Source organism: Plectropomus leopardus, chromosome 13 (genome assembly GCF_026936395.1).
Source record: "Plectropomus leopardus strain MGB_pleo_1.0 chromosome 13, ASM2693639v1, whole genome shotgun sequence".
Classification (NCBI taxonomy): Eukaryota; Metazoa; Chordata; class Actinopteri; order Perciformes; family Serranidae; genus Plectropomus; species Plectropomus leopardus.
The window spans coordinates 6,115,276-6,130,694 of NC_142188.1; the positions used below are offsets into that span (position 1 = coordinate 6,115,276).

General features: G+C 37.9%; 1 protein-coding gene across 4 annotated transcripts in view; it reads right to left on the reverse strand.

Moving 5' to 3' along the window:
• rtn4b (reticulon 4b) overlaps window positions 1–15,419 on the reverse strand; it is a 42,379-nt gene that overhangs the window by 12,299 nt on the left and 14,661 nt on the right. The gene's annotated exons all lie outside the window — the stretch shown is intronic.

Below are 15,419 nucleotides of genomic sequence, written 5' to 3' on the forward strand. Positions count from 1 at the left end.
TACAGCAAATCTACCGTAACTATGTAATCTACGTACATCAGTTAGATTCAGGGTTCCCACATATTTAAACGGACAAAATTTTACAAATTTCCATGACTTCCCAAGGACCATAACACTTTTTTGGCATTTTGGCCTGGTGTTTTCTAAACAAATCAGATAAAAACTCTATTCAGACATAATTTCAGATAGCTGGCACACATGGCTGTAGAGACTGTACGCAGTGAGAAAATGAAAAAACGTGATGGTTAATGAAACAGCGTCACACATTAGGGTTGCAGCAGTACGAGCTTTTCATGTTACAATAATTCTCAGAAACTGGCACGAATGTACGAACAGTGATAAGTATAGTTTTTCCCCTAGCTTTAAGGGTATTTTTTCCAAGACATTTAGGAAATTGCACCAACCTGATCTGGGCTCAAAGATTTAAATACCTGTGAAAGGCATCTGAAAGCAACACAAGAAAAGCAGTGTTGCTCCAGGTTTAAAAGGGTTAACGCAACATCATAGTTTACATATGTTAAGAGACCATTTCAGTGTAATGTTTAATTAGCTCATCTGTGGCACCGGTAACCATTCTGCAAGTTTTTACTAGAATTATGCATATCATTGTTTTTTGTGTTGTCCGACAAAATAAGACACCTTAAAACATCTCAATGTCTGGGAAATTATGATGGGCATCATGGACAATTTCTGGATATTTAGCAGCAGAAAATTAGGTCAGCAGAATAAATCAATACTATTAACTAGACATATCGACCCTGAAAAACCAATAACGGTCGACCCAGATTTCTTTTATTGTAAATTCTGCATTATTCAGTAGTTAACTGTGTAATCTCAAACTTTTTAGTAACTAAGTTTTCTGATTCTTTCCCAATGTCATAACATCGTTAATATTATTAAACACTTATATAATATTACCTTTACATTTTGTAGATTTTTAATCAATAATTTCCCATTATTTAGCTCAAAGGCATTCAAACAAAGTTTTATAGTTCGAGTCTGTTATATTTTCAAATTCTAAATATTAACATTTTTATTGTAAATTCATTTTGGTTTCAAATATCTCTTATCAACCCCTAGAAAATAACCATCACTGAAGCTTTAACTATGTGTTTGACATCAGTGACATGTTACTGACAGACACACATCTGTGACTGTTGCCACACACTGTAAAATCAGCTCATCTGTTTTTAACAGTTATGTTAAAAACGGTGCTTTTTAAAATGGATTTTATTGCTGCTGCTGTTAAATAAGGACATAAACTTTATGCTGATCCCAGAGCAGATAAAACAAGGCCTCTTGTTTGCTTTAAAACAGCTGTAAAACACTGTGTCAGCTGGCTCACTGACAGTTATTTAAACACAATGATCGATAGAAAAAGCAGCTGCATTTTCGGGAAGCTTCTGTCTTACTGAGCACAGCGGAGCGAACATGTGGGCGTTGACAGCTCGTTAGCACGTTAGCTGACAGCTAGCTCTCCCCTTATTATCAAACGGCTCAACATGCTAACTGCATGTTAGCTCTGTTAGCACCACAGCAGCAGATTTAACAAGAGAGCCAGTGTCTGGATGTAGAGACACGGTCCGAGCAGCCAACACGAGGAGGAGGAGGAGGAAGAGGAGGAGGAGGAGGAGGAGAGTCCGCGGTCCAAATGTGGCTGCCTGGCTACATATGGTAGCAGGCGTGCTAGCATCGCCGAAGCCTGGCTAAAAATAGACCCGCATCAGGGCCAGCTAAACCCGCTGATCTCGTTTCACCGAGTTTAATCACCAGCCCTCTCTTCAACTCCGTCCCTAACAGTTTTATCATCCCCCCCGGCATGCCGTCTGCAAGCCCCCCGCCGGCAGCCCGGTGCTCACCGCGGGGACAAAACGTCAAACCGTCCGGCATGACCTCCGCAGGCGGCCCCAGCCCGCCTCCCTCCCTCCCCGGGCTGGATCCAGCCTCAGTCCCGGTGCTCATGCAAATACTAAACCGGCGACATAACCGTACGCAAATGCGGCATGTAAATGAGGAGAGAGAGGGTCGGTAAACAAAAGATTATGACCAGACTAACCCTGTTTGGCGTCCATCTTGAACCTCCGTTAAGCATGCAGCAGCACGGCGGCTCCGCCTGGCTGAGAGGTGAGAGCAGAGGCGGGGAGGAAGAGGAGGGAGGAGGGAGACATGCGCAGCTCGGCCTCCCTCACTCTGGATGGATGGACTACAAATTTAGACTCTATTGAACTTTTTTAATTTAACCCTTTGAAGCTTGAGATTGGATTGATTTCTTTCAAAAACATAAGAAAATGGCAAGAAGAAGTTACTCATAATTAGTAAAAAACAAGAGTCAACCGATATTAGTTTTCTCAGGCCGATACCGATAATTAGTAGTTAATGAGACCAATAAACGATATGTATTGATTAAAAAAATGATAATCTATCAATATTTAGAATTTGGAATATTTAACTGAAGCTGAAACTGATAACATCATATAATAACAGCAAGTTCCCAGCAACTTTTTTTCTGAAGTCATGTGAAGATTTAAATAAAAAAACTAAAATAAAATAAAATTAAAAAAAATAAAATAAATAAATAAATAAAAATAAAAATAAGATTAAAAAAATTACAGAAATGACCTCAGAATATACTTAAAAATAATAATTTTGTTAGCTTTTTGGTTTTTAACGTTTAAATTAATACATTTTTATGTATTTGTACTTTACTTGAGCATTTCCATTTAAAGGTACTTAATACTTCTACTCCACTACATTTCAGAGGGATTTTTGTATGTTTTGCTCTGACAGCTATGGTTACTTTTCAGATTCTTATTACAAAGTAAAATCATCTGAACAGTAAACAGTAAATGTCGACTGATTGCACAAAACTTCCTTTGTGCATTTCCGTCAATACGTTCCACTTTAACTATTGGACAAAGAGTAGGTTCAGTGTTTATTACTTAAAGCTGATGGAAATGCATCATAAGTGTTTATTGATGATCAAAGTTTAACCAAGGTACACAGAGGTGTGCATATAAGTGAAAGGCCGTCTGTTATCATGAAGAAAGTAGTTTTCTAAAAAGGATTATGACAGCAGCAGCAGAAGGAGGAGGAGGAGGGTGGAGGTGTGTTGCATAACCCGGCTGTAAAAGGAAAACCAGCTCCAAAGATGCCAAGCAGAAAAGATAAAAGTCAGGAATTCAAATCCAACCCAGAGACCGCACATCAGTTTAAAAACCATGTAAGGAACTGTAAGCCGTCCAGGAACACCAGGTGCATGCTGGGAGAGCCACTGGCTCCAAAACAAAGTGAACAACTAGGATCTAAAAATCAAACCTGATTACAGTCTGTTTTCATTTAATAATGATATGATACGTGAGCAGTATGTGCAGTTTCTAACAGCCATGTTTATGATTTAAACATGACACTGAAATAATGGCTATAATCTCTGGAGCCAAAACAGCATCCTGGGATTTTATAGAGCTTAAAGCAATGACACTCAATTTACGGCCTACCGGCAAAATCTGGTCCCCAATAGGCTGCCGAGGAGCCCCCATTAATTTTGCAATTCACATCGGAAAAACTGACAAATGTCCTGAAATCCAAGAAACGTCCAAAAATTCTAGAATGTCTTAAAATCCTTTAAACGTGCTAAAATCCAAGAAAACTGCTAAAACCCTAGAAATGTACTGAAAACCTGGAAATGTCCAAAAAATCCTTCAAATGTGCTAAAATCCTAGAAATGTGCTAAAATCGTGGAAATGTCCCAAAATCCAAGAAATGTCCTAAAATCCTTTAAACATGTATGGGGCTGCTGCAACTGGCCCCTGGCCTCCTGACATTTTGCAAAAGTGGTCCCCAAGCAAAGCAAGTTGAGTATCCCGGCTTAAAGTAATCACTCAGTACTACCAATTAAATTAAATATTAAATATTGTAGATAATTAACATTATACTGCATGTAACTGCTCTCAGTCTAACGTCTTGTATTTCTTGTGCAACACAACGCAGAAGTTTTGTTTGAACTGTTAAACTGCCACAGGTTGCAGGACCTGAGGCAGACACACAAACGTTGAATCTATTTTATAAAACCTGTGAAACTGGAACAGTTTAGCCAGCAGGTTAACGCTTCAGATGCCTGATCTGGAAGTCATCTGCAATGGATCAGTCCCTCTAAAAAATTGGTTAAGAAGTTGCTCCTCATGAATGATGGATACAATGCTCAATACTTCCCAAACACAACCTTTTCGCCAAAAAACACTGAAATATAAAACACGTCAGGCTACGAGTAATGTGTCCTGAGTCACATGCCTGTTCCCAGGCACGCTTCCCGGCTGTGCACGAGATTGTTTGTACGGATGTATTTTAAATTGTCGTAGTTTTTCAGCAAAAATGCATGTATTGGAGGCACTGAGCTTACAACCCGATAAATCAGACTTTGGATTATGCTGCATGAGCTGTGTGAGAGATTGAGCGGATGTTTTGATAATTTTACTGTTGTTAAATTTGGCCCACGTTTACTTCAATTTATGAAAATTTTATGAAAATCCCATTTCCTACATTCTACCTTCACTGTGAAGGTGAGAAAAACAGAGTTTTCTTCACAAATTCAACATAACGCAGTGACAAAATGGTCATTTTGCAGGCAAAAACAAGGTCCTTTGAATCTGTCTCAAACTATATTTTAAATTCAATCATCCCATCTGCCAAAAACAAGAAGTACAGATTTGCTTTAATTATTACGGGATTTCACAAGATGGACAAAAATGGAAAAGCTCTCTACACAGAGAAAGTGACTGAACCTGCTATAATCCTACAGGATTGCAGAGTTTTGAAAGTTGCAGGACTTCTAGCAACTACCAGCAATTTCTGAGGTGTCATTCAATGTACTGATTGCTGTTATGCAGCTTTAACAAACATGCTTTGACTATCGAACAGAGTCAGTTTTTTTTCTTCCCTGATGAAGGCGGAAGGAGGAGGAGAAAGAAGGTGAGTCATTCTGTCGGTGAAAATGTGAGGACAATAGTGTACACACTGCTCAGTTTAAACTTGCAACATAAAGCTTGATTATTTCACAATTATAGCAACCTCTGAGTCCATTATATATATACACACACACACACACAAACCAAAAACTGCTTATTCACTGTGCAACTCGGCCTTGTGGTGTCACACAAACCGTCCTGACAGAAACACAACAGCTTCTTTCAGTCAATCTGCGAACAATTCACGGTCCTCGCTCGTTATCGGCTAAATGAATGACGGCCCGATGAACTGAGCCGAGCTGACACTCTGTTATGAAGCACAGCGTCGACACACACACACAATTACACACATGGCACAAAGGCTTCAGTGTTGAGATGTGAAGCGACAGCAGCACTATGATGCACCGACAGCAGGACACATGAAGATCAGCAGACAGCAGCACACGACATGTGATCACGCTGTCAGATAAAAGACGGCACACTGAGGGAAACCTGTCCTTTATGATAAACTTCCACGTTTCATAATCACAACAAACAGTTCTTCAACGTTAGGGGACGTTAATATAATATCACTGCCGTCTTGTTTAGATAAAAAGATGAGAAGTTGATTCCCATGATGCAAAGTGACCTGAACTTCAGCTGCATCCACCTCATAATGAACAAAGCTCTCTACACACTCAAAGCAGCAGAGAAAAGTCAACTCAACGAATTTAATCAAGAATTATCTTAATCATTACAACCGGAAACTAAACTCCATGGCTGCGGCAACAAGTGGTGACAACAGGCAGACTGTGCGAAACACTCAGTCACTCAGTGAAGATGCATCATTATTGGATTATTTTCTTTCTATTAAGTAAGCAAAACATGTTGCTGCAATAAAAATGATTTAGGTGCTTGAACACACTGAAGATATAAACAAATATTAACAAAGTTTTTTCTTAATACGCATTTTAAAAAAAGGTAATGAGTTGCAATTTATATGATAATGCATTATGGCAATACTAAGAATACGGCAAAACATTTAAAATCCTAATAATTTTGTAACCGTAGTATCATGATTATATCGTATCGGGGCCTCTGGTGATTCCCATCACTATAAGGAGCATTTGTAAAATTCTTTAATGATTAAAAGTGGTAAATTATTCTTTAATCATTAGCTACTGTGATTCACCTGCACACACAATTACAGGGTTAACTGTTAGTATCTCACGGCTATTACCTAATGGTTATTGACGTTTTATATGACCGAGTAGAGCCGCTTCAGTGTTTGATGTTAGCTTGTGCTAACAGTCCTGAGGCTGAAGTGACCTTTTGCCCCAACTGGCAACTACGAAGACTCTTGATTGTTGACAACACCGAGATACCACGTGACACGTCATCGTACTACTGGCACACAAGCCTTGTTTGACGGATTACACAGATGTAATCGAAAAACTCATTTTAGACACAACTACATTTTTAAAATGAATAATTTACAATCAAAATAAAGTTTGTTTTTTATAGGAAAAGCAATACTTTTATCTAAACCTTTCTAAATGCTGTTTAATTATTTATCTGCATAAAAATGTTATCAATAAAACCTTTCAGATGTAAATGCAAGGATAAATAAATAGGGATGCACGATATCTGATATGCCGATATATGACAACTCATTTGGCCGATAAACAATAGCTATATCGATACCTCCACTTATTTTTCCCCACCTAATTTTAGTGATCATCAGCAGATGGAGACATGAAATATAATGCTTTTCAATGTGTCTTACATTCATTCTTTGAGAAAAATAATTTTAAAAATGTTAAAATTAAGGTTGATGTTTTGTACATGTTTCTTCTGTAAATAAAGAAAATATCTGTTTGTGATATCGGCAGAAAACATAATGACCAATTCCGATATTTTATTTTAAAGCCAATATCTGCCAACAACGATGACGTGCCAATATTTCCCTGCAACCCTACAAAGAAAGTTCTGGATTAAATTTTTAAAATGTTAAATAGTGGCTATTACAGACGGCTTGTTTCATTCCAAAAATTCCTTTTGCATCAAGAAAAGCCAAAAAAGCTGGACACGTGAAATATTTGACTTTTTTGCTTGAAAAATTACCCAAATAGTTCCTGAAGAATTTTATGTTGGACAGGCCTGAGATGAAGTGACTGATAAAGACAATGATCCTCGGTTTCATCCCTAAAAACACAACGTAAGAGTATGTCACCAATTCTCTTTTTTTTTTCTCTAAAAATGAGACAAGCGGCAGAAACGCATAATGATTCCACTAAAACACCAAACATGTTAGTTTTGTCTACCACACACTCAGTAAACACGGTCCAGAGCAAAAAGCTCTCTGAAAGCTGCGTCCTGACTCTCCTCCAGCTCGTTAGCATATCCTCCGCACACGGGCCAATCATTAAACTGCCAGCTAACGTCACAAATCCCTTCCTCTTCTTCTCTACTGTCTACCTTTGGTCACAGCAGCTGACTGGCTGACTGTCCAAAGGTCCTCTGAAGCTGCTGCAGACCTGAGTGCAGTCCAGAAAAAAACCTGCAATCATGTTATCTGTGGGGACTCCAGAGGCAAGAAAACAGCAGAGGACTAAAGATCACGTACACCTCACACCGTCAACAAAAAGTAGTCCCACAGATAAATGAAGCAAGATTAAAAACATTTGTCAAACCTTGATTGCTCTCTTAACCCTTTTAAAAACATGGGAGGAGGGCAACTTATGAAGAAACTGCTCAAAAATAGCAAGAAATTACTAATACGGAATTGCCTTAAAATTAGCAAAAAGAAAAAGAAATAAGAAAATGACCTGTTAAGTGCTTAAAAATTACAATATTTCTGTAACATTTTTAAAAATAATTTAAAATATTTTATATATTTCTTGCAAATTCTTAAAATTCTTACCAAGCGCCTAATTGCATTTTTTTTTCCAAAGAAATTAAATAATTTGCTCAAGGTTCAAAGGTTTAAGAACTGGTGTCTGAAGGTGTCTGAAGCTGCATAAGAAAAGTAATGCAGAGTAAAATATTCAAACTCAAGACGCACCTTGAAATCAAATAAAAATATTTCATTCATCCAGACATCTTAGTTAAATTTTGTCTCAAAGTTTCCAAAGCTGCAGCGTTTGAATCAATGGACCCAGCAGTGTGACAGCCAAATGTGCTGCAACGTCTGTTTTACCAATCGATTCTCTGTTTAAGCATCAACATCAAATCTCCATTTCCTTCTGTCAGCATGAAAGATGAGCCAAAGCAGTGAAATAAAAAAAATAAAAAAAACAAGCAATTTGGGACGGCCTTTTCCCCCAAAGCACCTTGCAGCAGTGAACACCTCCCACACTGTGAGGGTGGAGGTGTCACTGTCCTGCTCCGGAGAAACGCTCCAACAAGACAAAGACAGAAAGGTGGAGGTATATACCCTGTTCTTTCCAGTGCTTTGCAGCAGGCTCGCACTCCTTGTTGTCCACAGAGTTGTTCTCCATGCCGTCCGATCAGCAAACACACATTCCAGACAGAGACGGACCAAGCAGGAGGCAGTAAATGTGTGTTCGGCTGCAGGAGGAGGAGGAGGAGGAAGACGAAGAAGAAGGAGAGGGAGGGAGGGGAGAACCCGAGCAAGGCTTCCTGTGGGGGAGACGACTGCAGCGAGCGAATGAACTCCTGTCAGCTGACTGTCTGCTGCCAGCGGTCTGACGCAGCAACTATAAACGTCTCTGCCTCACCCCCTCCCTCTCTGCTCAGCCTTTTTGGCTCTCTCTCTCTCTCCTCTTTTTCTCCTCCTCCTCCTCCTCCTCTTCACCACCACCCAGTCTGACCTTCCCTTCCCCCTCATTTTTCGCCCTCTAACTTCCAACCCTCCCCACTTTCTTCATGCTTTATCTCCCCCCTGCTTTTCCTTCGTCATCCCCCCTCCTTCTGCTTTCTCCAATCTGCTGACGAAGCAGTGAGACCGAGCAAATGAGTGATTTCTGCCCATCTATGTGAAACCGATTTAGTTATATTAACTCTACCAGGCAACTGAAACCAGCATATTTAAAAAAAAAAAAAGGTATGAAAGTACTGCATTTCACCATCAAACTACTGATAACCTGCAGGGCCGAGTGCCAAATGTGTATACACAAGCATGTCAATAATACAGAGTATCAAACGTAAAGTGCCGAAATAACTCTATGATACTTGAGCAAATTGGGTTGATTTTTTTAAAAAACATGGAAAGAGGACAAAAAACCCAACATTATTTTTTAAAAAGTACAAGGAAATTACCAGAAAATTAGAACAAACAAAAGGCTAAAAAAAAAAGCCAAGAAAATTATTTTAACATTAGCCAAAAATGACAGTAAAAGGGAAGTTACCTGAAAAAAGTTATTATGAAATAATCTTTTTTTTTTTTAATAATTCAAAATCAACATATTTCTTGCAGTTTGCTTGACATTTCTAGCCAAGTTCCTTAATGCCTTTTTTCACATGTTGATTTTCTCTGCGTTCAAAGATTTACATACTTGTGAAAGGCATCTGAACAAAAGCACAAAAAAAATTAATGTCGATCCAAAGGGTTGAATATCTAGACCTATCTTATTTAGGGCTGCATTGAATTTGATTGTAATTATCAATTATCTGGTGATTAATTCTACGACTGATTTTGACTGTAAACTGTCAGACAATACTGAAAAATGCTTGTTTTGAACAGCAGTCAAATATCAAAGATATTCAATTTACAATGATATAATTTATTATGTCAGTAACATAATCAAATTTGTTTAATTGCCTGATCAGATAGGTCCTTTTTTTTGTTTAATTTAGTCAAAGTGTATTTGCACTATTACTGCTACATTGAAAATATTTAATATCTTAGAACTTTTGTTAAATAAAAATCTGTATTAAAGTGTAAGGTATCATTACGGTCAGAATAATTTGTATGTGGTGCTGACACTATAATTCTGAATAGATGTTTCGTAAATAAAGACCTTGACCACAGTGAAGCTGTGTCTAGTCACCTTCACTGTTGCCAACATGCAGCTAAGGGATAAAGAAAACCGAAAATAATGGCTGGTTTACTGCCAAATTAGCTCATTTTCAAGCTGCTGCCAAGATTTCCGGGCATTTACACAGTCATTTCCCAACCCGGAGAGCAGGAAAGCTCAGTTTGACGAGCAATACATCTTAAATACAAGGAAAACCGACAAAAGAGGGTGTTTGTTTACAGGCTGAATAAACGTAGTGCAAAACAAACAGAAACGTAACTGAAAGTTGCCTGATTAAACGGTCATTAACAGCGAGCTCATCATCCAAGTTGTAATCAGTGACTTCTTCCACTAGAGGGCACCTGCCTCATTTTATAAACTGCTCTGCCTCCCCTCCTCTTCCTCTCCTCTAAACAAATTCAAAGGCCCCTGCTCATGAAAACATATTTCACTGAGACAGAAAACAGAAATGAAATGCATCATTTTTTTATGATTTTTACAAGAAGTAGGGGACATGTCAACATACAGCAAAGAGTTAAAGAGATCTGGGTCTGCACATTTCATCTAATTACAAGCCTTTAACTAAAACTTTCACCCTATTCACACGGCACTAAATGATAAAAGATAATCTGTGGGAAAAGAAACCATCATCCTCGGCCTTCTCTATTGCCTTCAAGCACCTTTAATGGCCTCAGAGATCAATCAGAGTCAAGTCTTCAACTCAACTGGCTATCGTGTCAATCACAGCTCATGAACTGCAGTTTTCAGAAACATATTCTAGTATACTGTTTAGCTGTAAAGAGAGAACGTTTTTGACAGTCGAGCCAAACTCTCATTTCACAGCTAACCCTAAAATCACGGCTCAATTAAATTAGTACAAAAAAGGAAATTACCTGAAAAAAGTGCTTAAGAAAAAATAATCCTGTAACATCTTTTTAAATACATATTTCTGATCATTCCAAATATTGTTGAATTAGTATTTTCCCCCAGCTTTAATTTTTTTTTATTTAAAAATCAAAATATACTAATTTCTATTAGCTCTATGCCTTATTTTCCCATGTTGTCGAAAGAAATCAAACCAATTTTCACAAAGTTCAAAGACTTACATACTTGTGAAAGGCATATGAACCCAGCACAAGAAAATTAATGTTGATCCATGTTTCAAAAGGGTTAAATATATAGTCAGATTGTTTTTAGGGCTGCAATAAAATATGCTGGTCATTGTTGATTACCTGGTGAATCATTTTACAACAGATTTTGACTGTAAAATGTCAGACAATACAGAAAATTGCTTGTTTTGAACAGCAGTCCAATACCCAAAAATATTCAGTTTACAATAATATGATGAATGGAAACATAACAGAAGCAAATTTTCATGTCAGAGTCAATTCATTATGTTTTAAACGGCCTAATCGAGTTATAAAATTAGCTCTACTGAACTGTGCATGTAAACGCACTGAGTGCTGCCTAGTTTGGCAGTTTGACCTCAGATCACCAGCAGTGACTGACAAAACTAACAGCTGCTTCAGAGACTCCCCGGCTCTGATTGGTTGTTATCCTTCAACCGCAGATTCTAGCGAATGCCATAGGAGATAGAGGAAGAAAGACATGACTTTCTCTCAACATAGTAACAGTTTCAGCAAATATAGCAAAAAAAGTTATTTCCATAAAAGTTACTAACTGTAGCCTTTAGTGGGGATTTTTCAGATTTGGGACAGAGTGTCCATCTGACCTCTTGGCTCTGTTATCTGGTGCCCTGCTCCAAACAAAGCTGCAGAGGCTGAACTTTGGTGGCGAAAGAAAGAGGCGGTTACATAAAAAGAGAAGTACAAAGTTTGTCCTGCTTTGTCCTCAGAGGGACAAAGTGACCCTTCACCGTGATACCTTTGCTCTGCACTGCTGATGACACACACCAGAGTCACTATTCACACCATAAAACTACAGTTAGACGACAGTTTTTTCATATTTTTGATGAATTTCATCACAGTTTTGCCTTCCAAAGTTAATGTAAAGCATTCAGAAAAGCAGAAGCTACACAACATGTCCCAACTTCCCCGAAAATTCAAAATGTCAAACTGCATGTTGATGAAATCATTTGAACATATGATTAAGTTGAATGTTGATTTGCCTTCTTTTTTTAATCCTGCCATGTCAAATCAGTATAACTGCTTCACCTTAAATGGCTGATTCACTAATAATGAGATATTACCTCGGGCGTGTTATTTTATCATTCACATGGTTGGAGAAGCATGTTTTAAATGAACTTTTCTGCAGGTGTTCAGGCTTAAATTTGAAGTAATTTGTTCATGTTGCTCTCTTTATTACTTAAAAATTCATCAACGGGTCAATTTTAAGGTCTGAATTAAGTCTGCTGAAACTAAAAGTTAATTAATAAATCAATGCAAAATAATAATTCATCAGGTAAAATGTTGAAATATCATTAAGGTTACTGTGGACTTTTAATATTTCTTTGTTTTTTTTGCTTAATCTTAATGACTAAGCAAATGATGGTAATGATAATGATTATGTTAATATTAAAAATAATTATTGTTTGTCATTTCAAGTTAACAAGGTTAACTCCACATTAAGGTGAAGTGAACTGATTTATCAAGTTATTGTCCTAATTAATTGCCGAATCCACTTGACAAACTATTGTGATAATCCAATAATTGTTTGATGTTCAAGCACAAATGTCAACAAATATTTACTGCTATTTTCTGTTTCATATAACTGTAAAGTGAATCTCTTCAGGTTTCAGACAAAACTACACCAGAAAAACAGCCATAATGAAAAACTTTAAGACATAAAATATTAGAGAAGTAAAAAAAAGGTTTTAAAAATAAGTATAATTCTGGTATCAGTAGGATATCTTATTCAGATTGGCAGAGAAAAACTCAACCAATGAAACATGCTGCTCTCAGCATGACGGGAGATTTATGTTCAGATCGCAGCTCTGCACCTCAAGTTGTATAATGAAGAACATTTGCTGAGTCGTTTCTGGGTCGGAGAACCCTTTGTGGGCCTGCCAGTGTCGCAATGCAGGGAGGAGGAGGAGGCTTTAATTAACAGGAGATCCCTCAAAACACACACACAGCTCGTCCCAAAGAGCAAAGTCCTACTGCTCCAGTTACACAGTAGCTGTCTGCAACACGATGGATGGTGTGTGTATTAACTGATCAATATCAGTTTAAATAAAACTGAGTCATCCATTAAAATGAAGACTAAGCGGTTGTTGCCTTCAGAGACACAGCGGAGCCTCCTGGGCCGCTCATCGCTTTCTAAAAGCCCTGAAGAGGGCAGCTCTGCATCTGTCTGACAAACTGTCTCTGAAATATCATTGCATCAGTGTTTATTCTCACACAGCCACCTCAGGGTGCAATAAAGATCGACCACAAACACTCTGTTCAACATACCAACAGAGGAAGTTTTTAATGTTGCCCTGGATGTAAAGAGGAAAGGGTGGTAGCATTATTAAAGCTATCAATTGGTCTCCTATCAGCCACATGAATTATGTCCACAATAGAGGACGTACTCCTCCCAAAAAACCCACATAAATCCTCCTTAGAGCTGCGACTGACTATTATTTTCATGATTTTTTAAAAAAACAAAGAGAAAAGTGCTTTTTACAAGTTCTGAGAGCTCAATTACATATTCAAATGTTGTTTTGTCCATCTAACAGGGATGTCAGTTTAAGTTATTTCACTTATGAAAGACTGGCGACCATTAAACGGTAACTAATGAGTTCATTTTCAAGAGAAAACGCCATATGAGATTAAATAAAAGAAGAGGCCCTTCCTTTTAGTACGGTACTCCATTAGATCAAATTGCTTATGCCCTGCATTTCGAAGCGCTACCAGTTCAAATGTTCAAAACTGGTTTTGGCTCATTTGGGGTTTTTTGGGGGGAGATTTTTAACTTTTTTTGTGCTTTAAATGAAGTGTGACATTTCGTGGAAACAAATTTCCTCTCATGTGGACAGAATTTACTGGTGCATCAATAGCACCAATTGTGCTTTTGAGTGTTATTTTTAATGTGACTCGTTACACTCGTGTCAGGCTCTTCCAGATATTCCAGTCTCTTATAAGGTAAATGCTACTTGCAAACTAATGGACAAGTGTAAACTTGATCTCTGGAAACCTTAATCTGTCATTCATTACATAAAACCAAGTTAAAATTTACCAGTTTTAAAAAAGACTATTGGCAAAATAACCCCCGAGGTAAATATTTACAGTGGATGGTGGATGGAAAGCTCAACACCCTCTAAAATCATTAAAGCTCCAGTTATTTGGCACAGAGGTTGATATTCAGTATTTAGCCTCAGGTGCATAAAACCTGATGCAATCAGTTATTACAGGGTGTGGGAGAGATTGCAAACCACATAAATAAATCAGAACCAGTAACAGGGCGTGGCTGGTAGCTCTGGGTGTGTGAGCGTGTATGCAATTGTGAGTGGGTGTTGGGGAATACAAGGTGGGTGTTGGGTTTCAGATTGGCAGTTATTTCCAGAGCAGAGAGAAGCTAAAAGCAGACAGAGAGGTAATCCAACTCCACAAAGAAAAAACGGCTGTCCGAGTGTTACATGGTACATCTGACTGTATCCCACAATTTCTTATTTCTCCATACCACGCATAAAATATCTTAAAAATTGTACTTCTTTTTAGTGGATTTTACGAAACACACAATGAAAAGGGACTCTTGTTTCCAACCGAACAGAAATAAAAAATTTAAGTGGAAAGCAACAAGTTTTCAACTTTCAATTCTAACTCAACCTAGCATATCCGAGTGGTATTATTGCTGACACCACTGACGCAAAGACTCGCGGGATCACTTTCTGTTTTCCTCAGAGCTTAGCAACTATTCACAGACGTGCAATCAACACTAAACAACATCAACACACACAACATTGAAGAGAGAAGGAAAAACATGTTCACTTAAGGGGTTAAGTAATTTTGTAATCATTTTAGATGAAAAATAAAAAAAACCTAGCGTTACTTGATTCTGACCGTTGCTAAGGACTCTGATGCCTACATTCAGTTCTTTCGAGAAATAACAAAATATAGGTTTGAATTGCAGGGTAGGGATTTATGCAAGATTTTTGCTATGTGGCAGTTTTTCACCTAACTTTGCCAACATTCATGGCATACATTATAATAATTGCTCATATAATGTGACGTTCTTTACATATTTCCTGTGCAGAATTTCTGCAATTACTTTACTTGTTCCACCTTCTGCCATTTCCAATTCTACTTTAGACAAAAAATGACAACTGCAAAAATCACTTGTTCACTGCAAAATTACTCCTTTGCTGCAGATAGTTAGTGCTGGACCTAAATCAACAAACAGCACAGTTATCTTCTTGTTTTTGTTGTGTAATGGTTGACGCGCTCCCATTTGTGCCGTAAATTGTTCCCAGAGGCAGGCCGAATTGTATAGTGAAGGCTAATCTAATAGCAAACCAATTGTAATGCTTTTTTCATTGTTCTATAGCCATTAAATTGTG